Below are 18,280 nucleotides of genomic sequence, written 5' to 3' on the forward strand. Positions count from 1 at the left end.
AACTGCCAGGTAACAGTGAGGCTGGGGGAGGGGCATCTGCCATTGCTGAGGTTTGACTAGGTAAACAAAGCGGCCAGGAAGCTTGAACTCGGTGGAGCCCACAGTAGCTCAAGGAGGCCGGCCTGCCTCTGTAGACTCCACCTCTGGTGACAGGGCGTAGCTGAACAAAAGGCAGCGGAAACTTGTACAGACTAAAATGTCCCTGTCTGACAGCTTTGAAGAGAGCAGTGGTTCTCCCAGCATGGAGTTTGTGATCTGAGAACGGACAGACTGTCCCTGACCCCCAAATAGCCTAACTGGGAGACACCTCTAAGTAGGGGCCGACTGACACGTCATAGAGCTGGGTGTCCCTCTGAGATGAAGCTTCCAGAGGGAGGATCAGGCAGCAACATTTGCTGTTCTGCAGCTTCTGCTTGTGATACCCAGACAAACAGGGTCTGGAGTGGACCATCTAGCAAACTCCAACACACCTGAAGCTGAGGGTCCTGACTGTTAGAAGGAAAACTAACAAACAGAAAGGAAGACCATCAACATCAACAAAAAGAGCATCCACATCAAAACCCCATCTGCAGGTCACCATCATCAAAGACCAAAAGTAGATAAAACCACAAAGATGGGGAGAAACCAGAGCAGAAAAGCTGAAAATTCTAAAAACCAGAGCACCTCTTTTCCTCCAAAGAATCGCAGCTCCTCGCCAGCAACGGAACAAAGCTGGACAGAGAATGACTTTGATGAGCTGACAGAAGTAGGCTTCAGAAGATTGGTAATAATAAACTTCTCTGAGCTAAAAGAGGATGTTTGAATCCATCTCAAGGAAGCTAAAAACCTTGATAAAAGATTAGAAAATGGCTAACTAGAATAAATAGTGTAGAGAAGACCTTAAATGACCTGATGGAGCTGAAAACCATAGCACGAGAACGACGTGATGCATGCACAAGCTTCAGTAGCTGATTCAATCAAGTGGAAGAAAGGCTATCAGTGATTGAAGATCAAATGAATGAAATGAAGTGAGAAGAAAAGTTTAGAGAAAAAAGAGTAAAAAGAAATGAACAAAGCCTTCAAGAAATATGGGACTATGTGAAAAGACCAAATCCATATCTGATTGGTGTACCTGAAAGTGATGGGGAGAATGGAACCAAGTTCAAAAACACTCTACAGGATATTATCCAGGAGAACTTCCCCAACCTAGCAAGGCAGGCCAACATTCAAATTCAGGAAATACAAAGAACGCCACAAAAATACTCACCAAGAAGAGCAATCCCAAGACATATAACTGTCAGATTCACTAAGGTTAAAATGAAGGAAAAAAATGTTAAGGGCAGCCAGAAAGAAAAGTGGGGTTACCCACAAAGGGAAGCCCGTCAGACTAACAGCAGGTCTCTCAGCAGAAATTCTATAAGTCAGAAGAAAGTGGGGGCCAATATTCAACATTCTTAAAAAAAAGAATTTTCAACCCAGAATTTCATATCCAGCCAAACTAAGCTTCACAAGTGAAGGAGAAATAAAATCCTTTACAGACAAGCAAATGCTGAGAAACTTTGTCACCACCAGGCCTGCCTTACAAGAGCTCCTGAAGGAAGTACTAAACATGGAAAAGAACAACCGGTACCAGCCACTGCAAAAACATGCCAAAATGTAAAGACCATCGATGCTAGGAAGAAACTGCATCAACTAACCAGCAAAATAACCAGCTAATATCATAATGACAGGACCAAATTCACACATAACAATATTAACCTTAAATGTAAATGGGCTAAATGCCCCAATTAAAAGACACAGACTGGCAGATTGGATAAAGAGTCAAGATTCTTTATCAGGAGACCCATCTCACATGCAGAGACACACATAGGCTCAAAATAAAGGGATGGAGGAAGATCTACCAAGCAAAGGGAAAGAAAAAAAAGTAGGGGTTGCAATCCTAGTCTCCAATAAAACAGACTTTAAACCAGCAAAGATCAAAAGAGACAAAGAAGGCCATTACATAATGGTAAAAGGATCAATTCAACAGGAAGATCAAACTATCCTAAATATATATGCACCCAATGCAGGAGCACCCAGATTCATAAAGCAAGTCCTTAGAGTACTACAAAGAGACTTAGACTACCACACAATAATAATGGCAGACTTTAACACCCCACTGTCAACATTAGACAGATCAACGAAACAGAAAGTTAAAAAGGATATCCAGGAATTGAACTCAGCTCTGAAACAAGCAGACCTCATAGACATGTACAGAACTCTCCACCCCAAATCAACAGAATATACATTCTTCTCAGCACCACATAGCAGTCATTCCAAAATTGACCACATAGTTGGAGGTAAAGCACTCCTCAGCAAATGTAAAAGAACAGAGATTATGACAAACTGTCTCTCAGACCACAGTGCAATAAAATTAGAACTCAGGTTTAAGAAACAGACTCAAAACCACTCAACTACATGGAAACTGAACAACGGGCTCCTGAATGACTACTGGGTAAATAACAAAATTAAGGCAGAAATAAAGAAGTTCCTGGAAACCAGTGAGAACAAAGACACAACATACCAGAATCTTTGGGACACATTTAAAGCAGTGTGTAGAGGGAAATTTATAGCACTAAATGCCCACAAGAGAAAGCAGGAAAGATCTAAAATTGACACCTGAACATCACAATTAAAAGAACCAGAGAAGCAAAAGCAAAGACATTCAAAAGCTGGCAGGAGGCAAGAAGTAACTAAGACCAGAGCAGAACTGAAGGAGAAAGAGACACAAAATCCCTTCAAAAAAATCAATGAATCCAGGAGTTGGTTTTTAAAAAAATCAACAAAATTGATAGATGCTAGCAAGATGAATAAAGAAGAAAGGAGACAAGAATCAAATAGATGCAATAAAAATGATAAAGGGAATATCACCACCGATCCCACAGAAATACAAACTACCATCAGATATTACTATAAACACCTCTATGCAAATAAACTAGAAAATCTACAAGAAATGGAAAAATTCCTGGACATGAACACCCTCGGACCAGGAAGAAGTTGAATCCCTGAATAGACCAAAAACAGGCTCTGAAATCGAGGCAATAATTAATAGTATACCAACCAAAAAAAGTCCAGTAGCAGACAGAGTCATAGCCGAATTCTACCACAGGTACAAAGAGAAGCTGGTACCAGTCCTTCTGAAACTATTCCAATCAATAGAAAAAGAGGGAAGCCTCCCTAACTCATTTTCTGACACCAGCATCATCCTGTTACCAAAGCCTGGCAGAGACACAACAAAAAAAGAGAACTTTAGACTGATATCCCTCATGAACACTGATGCAAAAATCCTCAATAAAATACTGGCAAACTGAATCCAGCAGCACATCAAAAAGCTTATCCACCACGATCAAGTTTGCTTCATCCCTGGGATGCAAGGCTGGTTCAACATATGCAAATCAATAAATGTAATCCATCATATAAACGGAACCAAAGACAAAAACCACATGATTATGTCAATAGATGCAGAAAATGCCTTTGACAAAATTCAACAGCCCTTCATGCTAAAAACTCTCAATAAACTAGTACTGATGGGACGTATCTCAAAATAATAACAGCTATTTATGACAAACCCACAGCCAATATCATACTGAATGGGCAAAAACTGGAAGCATTCCCTTTGAAAACTGGCACAAAACAGGGATGCCCTCGCTCACCACTCCTATTCAATATAGGGTTGGAAGTTCTGGCCAGGGGAATGAGGCAGGAGAAAGAAATAATGGGTATTCAATTAGAAAAAGAGGAAGTCAAATTGTCCCTGTTTGCAGATGACATGATTGTATATTTAGAAAACCCCATCGTCTCAGCCCAAAATCTCCTTAAGCTGATAAGGAACTTCAGCAAAGTCTCAGGATACAAAATCAATGTGCAAAATTACAAACATTCCTATACACCAATAACAGACAAACAGAGAGCCAAATCATGAGTGAACTCCCATTCACAATTGCTTCAAAGAAAATAAAATACCTAGGAATCCAACTTAGAAGGGATGTGAAGGACCTCTTCTAGGAGAACTACAAACCACTGCCCAGTGAAATAAAAAAGGACACAAACAAATGGAAGAGCATTCCATGCTCATGGATAGGAAGAATCAATATCATGAAAATGGCCGTACTGCCCAAGGTAATGTATAGATTCAATGCCATCACCATCAAGCTACCAATGACTTTCTTCACAGAATTAGAAAAAACTACTTTAAAGTTCATATGGAACCAAAAAAGGGCCCACATTGCCAAGACAATCCTAAACCAGAAGATAAAAGCTGGAAGCATCACGCTACCTGACTTCAAACTACACTACAAGGCTACAGTAACCAAAACAGCATGGTACTGGTACCAAAACAAAGATATAGACCAATGGTACAGAACAGAGCCCTCAGAAAACCACACATCTACAACCATCTGATCTTTGACAAACCTGACAAAAACAAGAAATGGGGAAAGGATTCCCTATTTAATAAATGATCCTGGGAAAACTGGCTAGCCATACATAGAAAGCTGAAACTGGATCCCTTCCTTACATCTTGTACAAAAATTAATTCAAGATGGATTAGAGACTTAAATGTTAGACCTAAAACCATAAAAACCCTAGAAGAAAACACAGGCAATACCATTCAGGACATAGGCATGGGCAAGGACTTCATGACTAAAGCATAAAAAACAATGGCAACAAAAGCCAAAACCAACAAATGGGATCTAATTAAACTAAAGAGCTTCTGCACAGCAAATGAAATTACCATCCAAGTGAACAGGAAACCTACAGAATGGGAGAAAATTTTTGCAATCTACCCATCTGACAAAGATTTAATATCCAGAATCTACAAAGAACTTAAACAAATTTATAAGAAAAAATCAAACAACCCCATCAAAAAGTGGGCAAAGGATATGAACAGACACTTCTCAAAAGAAGACATTTATGCAGCCAACAGACATGAAAAAAGCTCATCATCACTGGTCATCAGAGAAATGCAAATCAGAACCACAATGAGATACCATCTCACACCAGTTAGAATGGCAATCATTAGAAAGTCAGGTGCTGGAGAGGATGTGGAGAAATAGGAACACTTTTACACTGTTGGTGGGACTGTAAACTAGTTCAGCCATTGTGGAAGACAGTGTGGCGATTCCTCAAGGATCTAGAACTAGAAATACCATTTGACCCAGTCATCCCATTACTGGGTATATACCCAAAGGATTATAAATCATGCTGCTGTAAAGACACATGCAGACGTATGTTTACTGCGGCACTATTAACAATAGCAAAGACTTGGAACCAACCCAAATGTCCATCAATGATAGACTGGATTAAGGAAATATGGCACATATACACCATGGAATACTATGAGCCATAAAAAAGGATGAGTTCATGTCCTTTGCAGGGACATGGATGAAGCTGGAAACCCTCATTCTGAGCAAACTATGTCAAGGACAGAAAACCAAACACCACATGTTCTTAGTCATAGGTGGGAATTGAACAATGAGAACACTTGGACTTAGGGTGGGGAACATCACACATTGGAACCTGTCATGGGATGGGAGTAGTGGGGAGTGATAGCATTAGGAGATATACCTAATGTAAATGATGAGTTAATGGGTGCAGCACACCGACATGGCACATGTATACATATGTAAACCTGCATGTTGTGCACATGTACCCTGAAACTTAAAGTATAATTTTTAAAAAAAGAAATTTTAGGAAAGAATCAGACAGAAATGTGAGAAATTAAAAACACTGTAACAGAAATGGAGAATGTCTTTGATGGGTTCCTCAGCAGCCTGGACACAGTTGAAGAAAAAATCTCTAGGTTTGAGGATATATTGACATAAACTTCCAAAATAGAGAAGCAAAGAGAAAAAGACTGAAGAAAGTACATAATATCCAAGAACTGTGATACAACTGCAGAAGGTGAAACCTATGCATAATGGAAATACCAGGAGAAGAAAGAAATATTTTAAGCAATAGTAGCTGAGAATTTCACCCCAAATTAATGTCAGAATCAGACCATAGATCCAGGAAGCTCTGAAAACATCATATAAAATAAATGTCAATAGATGCTTAGTGTATTAATCTGTTCTTGCACTGCTATAAAGAAATACATGTGAGTGAGTAATTTATAAAGAAAAGATGTTTAACTGACTCATGGTTCCGCAGACTGTACAAGAAGCATAGCAGCTTCTGCTCCTGGGGAGATCTCAAAAAGTTTCTAATCATAGTGGAAGGTGAAGGTGATGTGAGGCATCTCACATGGCAGGAGCAGGAGCAGGAGCAAGAGAGACCAAGGGGGAGAGGTGCTACACACTTTTAAACAACCACATTTCACAAGAACTCACTATCACAAGAACAGTACCAAGGAGCATGGTGCTAAACCATTCATGAGAAATTGGCCCCATAATCAAATCACCTCTCACAAGGCCTCACCTCCAACACCGGGGATTACAATTCAACATGAGATTTGGTGGGGACACAGATCCAAACCATATCACCTAGGCATATCATTTTCAAACTGTAGAAAATAAAAGATAAAGAAAGAAGCCAGGCCACAGGGCAAACCTTACCTATAGAGACAAAGGTAAGAATTATACCTGACATCTCCTCAGAGACACGCAAGCAGGAAGAGAACGGAATGAAATATTTAAAGGAGAAAAAGCACCATCCTAGATTTCCATATCCTGCAAAATTATCCTTCAAAAATGAAGGACTATCTCAGAGAAGCAAAAACTGACAAAAAATTGTTTCCAGTAGACCTGTCTTGCAAGAAAAGTTAAGGTGTTCAGACAGAAGCAAAATAATAAAGGTCAGTGACTCGGATTTACATAAAGAAAGGAAAAACATAAGAGAAGGAATGTGAAGGTAAAATAAAACCTTTTTTTTCTTCTTCTATTTGAGAGAGTATCTTGATCTGTCACCTAGGCTAAAGTATAGTGACGTGATCATATCTCACCACAGCCTGGAACTCCTAGGCTCAAGAGATCTTCCTGCCTCAGCCTCCCACATAACTGGGACTACAAGTATGTGCCACCACACTTGGCTATTTTAAAATTTTTGTAGAGACAGGCTGTCACTATACTGCCCATGCTGGTCTCAAACTCCTAGCCTCAAGCGAACCTCCTGCCTTAGCCTCCCAAAGTGCTAGGATAACAGGCATGAGCCACTGTTCCTAACTTATGTTTTTATTCTTAATTGATCTAACAGAGTTCAAAATAATAGCAGTAATGTATTTGATTCTGTATGCCTGTCTATTTTATATTATATATGTGTATATATATACAAATGTATGCTTACATATATACATGAAATGAATGACAGAAATGATGCAAGGGATGAGATGAAGAAATAAGCATTATTTTATAATTATAAAGTAGTTGCACTACTCATGAAGTGTTATGGTGTTATTTAAAAGAGGACTTGGATTAGTTACAAATGTATATTGTAAGCACTAACGCAACCACTAAAAACAAGTGGGAAAAAGAAGAAGTATAACTGATATGCTAAGAAAGAAGACAAAATGGAGTTATATAAAAGGTTCAATTAAAACCTGAAAAGTCAAAAAAAGAAGTAGAAAATGAAAATACAAACAAAGGAAAGGGCAACAATTAGAAAATAGTAATGAAAATGGTAGACATTAATCCAAGTGATTATATCAGTAATCACTTTAAACATAAATGGTCAAAAAACACTAATTAAAAGATAGAGAATGTCATAGTGGAGAAAAAAAAGACCAATTATATGTTATCTATAAGAAACCCACCTTAAATATAAAACCATATATAAATTAAAAGTAAAGGAAATTAGAAATATATACCATACTAATATTAATCAAAATAAAATAGGCATAGCTATACTAATTTCAGGCAGAGCAAACTTCAGAGCAAACAAATTTATCAGGACTAAAGAGGAGCATTATATAATGATACAGGGGTCAGTACTCTAAGGACATATAACAATTCTTAATGTGTATATGCCTAACAATGAAATCAAAATATGTAAGGCAAAAACAGAACTACAAGGAGAAATAGAAAAAAATCTACTATTGTAGATGAAGACTTCATTTATCACACCTCTATCAGAAATGAACAGATCCAGTAGGTAAAAAATCAATAAGGACATAGTTGAACTTAAAAGGTAAAAAATAAAATATAAATAAGAATGAGGATATCATATGCAAAAAAGTTTAACTTTCTTATAAATCATTTTTGATGGTGATAGTATTATTATTATGACTTATATATCACAGATTTTCACAGATAAGTAGTTATGTTATATTAAAATTCTACCACCTTGTGTATTTGAGAAGTAGAATTCTTGGTGTTGAAGAAAGAATGTGTGAACATAGAATGATTTAAGTAAAAACTTTTTACTCTATTTAGATTTGGAAGTATCATATGAATTCTGGAGGTAGCTTGTATTTCAAAAGATTAGACACATGCATATAGAGAAAATTTGATCATCACCATTTTGGAAATTCCAATGAATGAATTAAGCCAGGGATCAAAAAACGTTTCTGTAAAGAAGCAGACAACAAATAGTGTAGGCTTTGCAGTGCACATCGTCACTATTGCAACTATGCAATTGTGTTGTTGGAGCAAAGCAGCCACACACAATACATACATGGGCATAGTTGTTTTGCAGTAGAACTTTATTTACAAAACAGGATTTGGACTTGCTTTAGTTTGCCAATTCCTGGATTAGGCAATGAACATAAATGGTTGCTAACATCACAGAATGATAGTCAACCAGGCAGTGGTTGCCTCTTTTTTTTCTTTATTTCTTCTAAAAGAAAAAAATATTGGATACATGTGCAGAAGGTACAGGCTTGTTGCATAGGTATACATGTGCCATGGTGTTTTGCGGCTCTTATTGACCTGTCCCCTAAGTTCCCTCCCCTCAACACCGACCCCCGAATAGGCCCTGGTGTGTACTGTTCCCCTCTCTTTGTCTATGGGTTCTTAATGTTCAGCTCCCATTTATGAGTGAGAATACATGGTGTTTGGTTTTCTGTGTTAGTTTGCTGAGGATGATGACTTCCAGCTTCATCCAAGTCCCTGCAAAGGACATGATCCCACTCCTTTTTATGGCTGCGTAGTATTCTATGGTGTATATGTACCACATTTTCTTTATCCAGTCTATCATTGATGGGCATTTGGGTTGGTTCCATGTCTTTGCTATTGTAAATAGTGCTGCAATAAACATAGGTGTGCATGTGTCTTCATAGTAGAATCATTTATGTTCCTTTGGGTATATACCCAGTAATGGGATTGCTGTGCCAAATGTATTTCTGATTCTAGATCCTTGAAGAATCATCATACTGTCTTCTACAATGGTTGAACTTATTTACATTCCCACCAATGGTGTAAAAGCACTCCTATTTCTCCATAGCCTCGCCATCATCTATTGCTTCCTGACTTTTATTAATTGCTATTCTGACTGACGTGAGATGCTATCTCATTATGGTTTTGATTTATACTTCTCTGATGATCAGGGATGTTGAGCTGTTTTGTTTCATGTTTGTTGGCCATGTAAATGTCTTCTTTTGAGAAGTGTCTCTTCGTATCCTTTGCCCACTTTATGATGGGGTTGTTTGTTTTTATATCTTGTAAAATAGTTTTAAGTTTCTTGTAGATTCTGGATATTAGACCTTTGTCAGATGGGTAGATGGCAAAATTTTTCCCTCATTCTGTAGGTTGCCTGTTCACTGAGGATAGTTTCCTTTGCTGTGCAGAAGGTCTTTACTTTAATTAGATCCCGTTTGTCAATTTTGGCTCTTGTTGCAATTGCTTTTGGCATTTTAGTCATGAAGTCTTCACACATGCCTATGTCCTGAATGGTATTGCCTACGTTTTCTTCTAGGGTTTTTATGGCTTTAGGTCTAACATTTAAGTGTTTAATACATCTTGAGTTAACTTTTGTATAAGGTGTAAGGAAGGGGTCCAGTTTCAGTTTTCTGCATATGGCTAGCCAGTTTTCCCAGCACCATTTGCTAAATAGGAGATCCTTTCCCCATTGCTTGTTTTTGTCAGGTTTGTTAAAGATCAGATGTTTGTAGATGTGTGGTGCTATTTCTCACCACATTTCTCAGGTCTCCATTCTGCTCCATTGGTCTATATGTCTGTTTTGGTACCAGTACCATGCTGTTTTGGTTACTCTAGCCTTGTAGTATAGTTTGAAGTCAGGTAGTGTGATGTCTCCAGCTTTGTTCTTTTTGTTTACAATTCCCTTGGCTATATGAGGTCTTCTTTGATTCTATATGTAATTTAAAATGCCCACATCAGAAAGCTAGAGAGATCTCAAATCAGCACCCTCACATCACAATTAAAAGAGCTAGAGAGGCAAGAGCAAACTAATCCAAAAGCTAGCAGAAGATAAGAAATAATTAAGATCAGAGAAGAATTGAAGGAGATGGAGACACAAAAACACTCCAAAAAAAATCAATGCATGCAGGAGCTGGTTTTTTGAAAACATTAACAAAATTGATAGATCACTAGTTAAACTAATAAAGAAGAGAGACAAGAATTAAATAGACACAATAAAAAATGGTAAAGGGGATATCACCACTGACCCCACAAAAATACAAACTGCATCAGAGAATACTATAAACACCTCCATGCAAATAAACTAGAAAATCTAGAAGAAATGGACACATTCCTGGACGCATACACCCTACCAAGACTAAACCAGGAAGAAGTCGAATCCCTGAATAAACCAGTAACAAGCTCTGAAATTGAGGCAGTTTAATTAATAGCCAACCAAAAAAAAAAAAAAAAAAAAGCCCAGGATCAGATGGATTCACAGCTGAATTCTACCAGAAATACAAAGAGGAGCTGGTAGCATTCCTTCTGAAACTATTCCAGACAATTGAAAAGGAGGGATTCCTCCCTAACTCATTTTATGAAGCCAGCATCATCTTGATACCAAGCTTCATCCCTGGGATCCAAGGCTCATTCAACATATGCAAATCAATAAACATAATCCATCACACAAACAGAACCAAAGACAAAAACCACATGATTATCTCAATAGATGCAGAAAAGGCTTTTGATAAAATTCAACATTGCTTCATGTTAAAAATCTAACTTGGTATTGATGGAACATATCTCAAAATAATAAGAGCTATTTATGGCAACCCCACGGCCAATATCATATTGAATGGGCAAAAGCTGGAAGCATTCCCTTTGAAAACCAGTACAAGACAAAGATGCCCTCTCTCACCACTCCTATTCAGCATAGTATTGGACATTCTGGCCAATAGTTGCATCTCAATGAAAGAGCACATCACCACCTTCTGATCAAGTCTTGCAACCCAGCTGCTGGTTTACAGGAGATACACAGAAAGGCCACATGTTAAACAAATCAACTGTGAGAAGCTCTGCAGGTCAAACTACACAAGTTTGTCAACGTAAATTATAAGGAAAAGATAAGAATGGAGGTGAGGAACTGCAGAAAAAATTAAAATTTTAAACACAGATGAAATTATTTTAAAAGAGAAAGACATCAAATAACTAATTAAAGCACCTTTTTTTAAAAAATAAAAAGAAAAGAACAAAAGTTCCTGAGCCTTCAGTGTTACCTTTAAGCTTGTGTTGGCTTTTTCAGCATAGAAAATGAGGATGCATGTTTGTCTTTAGTATAGCAATTGAGCAATAAGCATTCTGTTGATCTCACACCACCTGCAAGGTGCTCAGTCTTCATGCTGGACATTGGCTGTGACACTAGTGGAAGGTTGGTGGGATTTGTATCTGGTGGCCTGTGGTCTCTCTTTCATTATCTCCTTCACACTTATCAAACCCTGTCTTGCTCATCATTTTCAATTGATTGTAAGTTTTGATCATGATGTTTTTTGAGGTTTTAGCTCTCTAAGCATACTTCTACTAAGTAAGTATAAGGAATTTTGGAAACTGAAAAGTCTGTATGATATAAATAGATTATGCTGTTCCTCCTATCTTGATAGCTAAGATGACTAAATAATATATAGTCTAAACAGGGTCACATTTGAAAATGAAATTTAATAATTATGTTAGGACACGAGGTACAAGACAGGATTATCCCAACACACGGGGAAGCATAGCCACTCTAGTAGTAGTGGAAATATTTTTCGGCCAAGCACAGTCGCTCACACCTGTAATCCCAGCACTTCAGGAGGCCAAGGTGGGGGAATCACGAGGTCAGGAAATTGAGACCATCCTGGCCAACATGGTGAAATCCCATCTCTAGTAAAAATATAAAAATTAGCTAAGCGTGGTGGCACGCACCTGTAGTCCCAGCTACTCAGGAGGCTGAGGAGGAAAATTGCTTGAACCTGGGAGGTGGAGGTTGCAATGAGCTGAGATCACACCACTGAACTCCATCATGACAGAGAGAGACTCCGTCAGAAAGAAAAGAAAAGAAAAGAGAAATATTCTTGAACTAGGAAGGGCTACTTATGGTATTTAAATTGTGTCAGTTAGATAGCACATGCTGTATCTTCTCCTAGAGTTGGCTTTGACCTTATGTTTTAAGCCCCTCTGCACTTGGTTGGTACATAGCATTACTTCCAACAAACTACAGTACAAGCTTCTTGATGATTCCTCCACCACTTCTAAGCCATCTCATGTGTCAATGCAAGTTTTTATTAATTGTGCAAATTTAATGCACTAAGACACATGTAGCAACTGGCTAGATATTGTACAAGATGTTTCTTCACCTGTCTGGTTATGTTTACTCATCTTTAAAATGAAAAGTTTGAACCAGAAGTGTTCAGAGTACATTTTAACTTCATATTTTCAATCTGAGTGCCATGTGTAAGTGCACAAATTCATGCACATCTTTTGTTAAGAAAGTGGATTTAAAATCAAGATAAGTGTGTCAAAAGCAAAGACATAAGCAACATTGATAATCACAAAAATGATGTTTTTCCATATGCAGTACTACAGAACTCATCTATTAATAGTCTAGCAAATGTGAGTTTGTCTACCTTATTCTTTATTTTTTTCTGAGACGGAGTCTCGCTCTGTTGCCCGGGCTGGAGTGCAGTGGCCGGATCTCAGCTCACTGCAAGCTCCACCTCCCGGGTTTATGCCATTCTCCTGCCTCAGCCTCCCAAGTAGCTGGGACTACAGGCGCCCACCACCTCGCCTGGCTAGTGGGATTACAGGCTTGAGCCACCGCGCCCGGCCTTGTCTACCTTATTCTTAAACATTCCTAGAGAAAGTGCTGCTGCAGCATCATTCCAATAACAGGAGACCCTTATTGCCATAAAGTTCTAGTCCTTTTTAATTTGAGTTATTTACTCTCAGAATAGGATACTGTTGGGAATTCAGAAAGGGACAAGTAGACTGTAACTCAAGAGTTTAAAATACCTCTTCAGGGTTAGCTGTTTCTCTTAACCTTGTAGTCACTTCCCTTTACTTTTTCATTTTCCATTGCTAAGGGCCATGGCAGTGTCCAAGGGGCCTACAGTTGAGAAGTTCTAATTGGCTCTTTTCTTGTAACAACACCCAAAGGAAAATAGCAATTGACTTTTCAAGAGGTTATTGGTGTGATGCTGCAAGTTCTGAGTCCCAGGATGAGAAAGTGTAAGATTCATTGATTTAAACCCATAGCTAGTATTTACTAAGTTCTGTAAAATACAGCAGGCAGCCATCTCTGCCTTGGGTGTTGACAGGAGTCTAAATCAGACAGACAAGTGAGACCCAGAAATCTAATGAGACCAAGTGACAAATGCAGGATGAGAAACTGAAATGAAGCTTAACATCCAATACTGACTTCAAAAACAAAAAGTAACCCAGAAAAGCCTTCCCTAAAGATGCAGAAAGGCGTCTGAGGCTGTAAATAAGAGCTTACTTTCCAAACAGCGTCTTCTTTGCCAGAGACACAATGTATGCATTCACATAACCTCTGCACACAGGCCCTCACTTCCCAACTGCTCAGTTCCAAGCTTTGGAGTGACTGCCTGAGGCAAGTCTTGATCACCACTATCTCCCAAAGTAAGTGACTTTGTGTGTATTGGTGGGAAAGGGGTGGAAAAAATGGGAGGAAAAAAAATGGGAGGTCTCTTTCTTACATCCTTCTTTCTCTTGTTCCTTTAAAAACAGTTTAATAAAGATAGAAGAACATTGTAAACAAATGTCTTACCATTGCACACATACTGCTTTTATAGATAGTCCTTATCACATTATATTCTAACTTGGGATCTGTGTGTCTCCTTATGGTAGCTTGAATGCATGAGTGGTTTAAATGGCCTCCCTGAACCCACTTCCTTTGCAATATGACTGTGCACCTCCTCTCTTAAGGAGGTGAATGTATTCCCTACCTGCTCCACCCCTACCTTGCACTGGGGCTGGCCTTTTGACTCTTCTATTTTTTTTTTTTTTTTTTCTGTTAATAGAATATGATAGAAATGATTTTGTGCAGTTCTGAGACTATCCTTCAAGAGGTCTTGTTCATTGCCATCACTATCTTAAAACCCCACCATCAGGTGATCTAGGCCAGGATAACCAGCTCAAGGAGGAAAGGCCACATGACAAAGATTTGAGTTGTCTAATCTCTCCTTGCCAAGACCTTCCTAGACTTGCTATTCCCCAGTCAGGTTGCTAGCTGACAATAGGTGAATGAGTAATTCACACTGAGACCAGTTAAGTGTGGCCCAGACAAGGAAAACCACTCATTTGACCCACAGACTCATGAATTAAATACATGTTTATGACTGTATGTTACTGAAGTTTTCTGGTTGTATGGTCATACGTAATTAACACAAGTCTCTCCCAACCTTGTTCACGCAGAAGAGATCGGAAATCAGTCATGCACCACAGAATGAGATTTTGGTCAACAACAGACCACATATACAACAGTGGTCCCATAAGATTATAGTGGATATGCCTAATGTAAATGATGAGTTAATGGGTGCAGCACACCAACATGACACATGTATACATATGTAACAAACCTGCATGTTGTGCACATGTACCCTAGAACATAAAGTATAATAAAAAAAATACAAAAAAAAAAAGATTATAGTGGAGCTGAAAAATCCCTACCACCTAGTGATGTCATAGCCGGCCTAATGTTGTAGTGCAAGGCATTATTCACGTGTTTGTGGTGATTCTGGTGTAAACAAACCTACTGTGCTACCAGCCATACAAAAGTATAGCACATACAATTATGTACTATACATGATACCGGATAATAATAATAAATGACTGTTACTGGTTTACATATTTACCATACTATACTTTTTATTATAATTTTAGGGTGTACTCCTACTTATTAAAAAGTTAATTGTAAAACAGCCTCTGGAAAGTTCTGCAGGAGACATTCCAGATGTATTGAAGACCTTCTGGTGGGCCAAGATGTGGAGGTAGAAGACAGTGATAGTGATGATTCTGATCCTGTGTGGGCCTAGAATGATGTGTGTGTTTGTGTCTTAGCTTTTAACAAAACAGTTCAAAAAATAAAAACAAAATTTTTAATAGAAAAAGCTTATAGAATAAATATATAAAGAAAGAAAATTTTGTATAGCCACACAATGTGTTTGTGTTTTGAGATGTGTTATTTCAAAAGAATCAAAAACTTTTAAAAAATTAAAGGTTGTAGAATAAAAAGTTTACAGTAAGCTAAGTTTCATTTATTATTAAAGAATGAAAATATTTATTATAAATTTAGTACAGTTGCCAGCTGGGTGCTGTAGCTCATACCTGTAATCCCAGCACTTTGGGAGGCAGAGGTGGGCAGATCTCCAGAGGTCGGGGGTTCGAGACAAGACTGGCCAACATGGTGAAACCCCATCTCTAATAAATACACAAAAAATTAGCTGGGCATGGTGGTGTGTGCCTGTAATCCCAGCTACTCAGGAGGCTGAGGCAGGAGAATCACTTGAACCCAGGAGGCAGAGGTTGCAGTGAGCCAAAATCACACCACTGCACTCCAGCCTGGGCAACAAAGCGAGATTCTGTCTCAAAAAAAAAAATTAGTACAGCATAAATGTACAATGTTTCTAAAGTATACAATAGTGTACATAACAGCCTAGGCCTTCACAGTCACTCACCACTCACTCACGGACTCACCCACAGCAACTTCCAGTTCTGCTAGGTCCATTTAGCCCAATACAGGTGTACCATCTTTTAAAATCTTCCATGCCGTACTTTTACTGTACCTTTTCTGTGTTTAGATACACAAATACTTAACCATTATGTTACAGTTGTCTACAGTATTCAGTTCAGGTTTGTAGTAAAGGAGCACACAGCTACCATGTAGGTTCATGTAAGTACACTCTAATGTTCATACAACATGACTAGCAATGCATTTCTCAGAACTTATCTCCATCATTAAGTGACACATGATATATCTGACAGATAAATTCATAAATCAACAATTCAGTGAATAAATGAAAACAATACCATAAAGTGGATATGATGTTTAAATAGATTCTATATCATTAAATACAGAACAATGGTGAAATATCATCTTATATTTTCCTAACTGGAAATTCTTCCTCTGCCTCAGCCCATCTTAGCATACTAAGTCAGTGTGTAGGCCATTCTACTGAGCCCATGCCTCTACTGAGCCAGCTGTGTCCACAATATCAGTGAGCCAAGGTCACTTAAACCAGCCGCACAAAAGCATGGTGCAGGGCCATAGGGTGGCTGCCCATTGCAGCACCTGATGTGGCAAGCAGATTAGCCGTGGTCGTTCACTGATGCTTCTGCCAAGGTAGAGGGAAAAAATAGGTAAACAAGTATTACTTGTGATGAAAGAAAGAAAAGTTTCTTCTCCCAGCATGTGTGTGTGTATATGTGTGTTTGTGTGTGTGTGTGTAGGCAGAGAAAGAGTGAGAGAAAGAACACACATTGCCACACAACACATAAAAATTCCAGAAAACAAATAAAACCCTGTGATGGATACAATGCAATCTACAGTCAGGGAGATGAGATGATAGTTGAGAAAACCTTCCATAACAGTGGAGGGTAGGTATGGCTGCCTCAGAGCACAGGTCGAAGTCTAGAAATTTAGAGAAAGAGGCCTCCCTGTGAGCTGGAGGAGCTGGGGAAGACTGCGGAGAAGGGAACTCTCCCAAACTTTAGAGGCCCAGTTCAATGTGGTTGAATCTTGAGGTGTAATTGGATGTCCAGATGGAGACACATTAAGAAGCACAGGCTTCAAGGTGAGACAACCATGGCCAATTTTCAGAGCAACTGTGTGGCTACTAAAAGATTAGAGTAGATGGTATGGACATACCTTTTAGTTCAGGGTTGAGAAGGAGTATTGGTAAAGAGGAGGATGCTGGAGTATGAATGATTGAGGCTTGAGGCTTTATTCTAAAGGTAATGTGTATGGTGCCAGCAAAGCAAAATAAACTTGAGTGGGTCAAAAATAGGAAGTATCTAGACAGAGACTGAATTTGTCATCCTATTCGGAGCTCAGCAAATATTCAACCAACATGGACTAGACAAATATTTTCTCCTTGAGATCTTAGAGTTACAGTGCATTTTCTTCCTTTTTAAACTCTCTAGAGTTGGTGAGACCTTCAAACCAATATTTACAAGGGATCACACTTTACACTTCATAACTTTTCAGGCTAGTAGAGGCAAGGGGAGGCGGCCTTTTCTTTATCCTCCCATTCCAACATAATAACTGATGTAATAGCTCAGGAGTCTTGGAGCTCACAGCTGCATTTTGGTTCACATTTCCTCCTGTCACAGCTTGATGATTCAAGCTTCACTCCTGCCTCCTGCCTCCCTGTTTCAAAGCATCCCCCACAAGTTAACTCCAAATGTCCACATTCCCTTTTTTTTTTGTTTAACAGGAAGGGGGTGGCTGGCTCACAAGAATGTTCATTGTATTACTTCATTCATGAGTTGGAAGCGAAGGCTTCCTCTTGTCTCCCGCCAGCTTCTAAACAAGATGGCCAAATGTGTTTAAGGGACCACTTGGTTTCTCAGGGCTGCTCCCATTGATGCCTTTCCCTTTATAGCCTCCAAAGGAGCTTCTTCACCAGATTTAAGGGATGCTATGTCACTCAGTGAACCGAACAAAAGCAGAATACAACTCACATTGACGTTTATGGTATTTTGTACTTAATGACTCTTAAACTACACTTCCTAAATTACTCTCATAAAAAAAACTGAATTTGAAAAGCCGTTTTTCTCAACTGCCACTAATATGCTTATCTCATTTTGCTCTGTTGTTCAATTGAGCATGACAGATTTAGCCAGTTTTTATCTTTTACATTTTTTTCTTTACTCCTGCTTTGCAACATGTTTTGTTGTTGATTTTTTTTTCTTTTTCTTTTTCTCTT

The sequence above is a fragment of the Piliocolobus tephrosceles genome, chromosome 3 (genome assembly GCF_002776525.5).
Source record: "Piliocolobus tephrosceles isolate RC106 chromosome 3, ASM277652v3, whole genome shotgun sequence".
NCBI classification, from domain to species: domain Eukaryota; kingdom Metazoa; phylum Chordata; class Mammalia; order Primates; family Cercopithecidae; genus Piliocolobus; species Piliocolobus tephrosceles.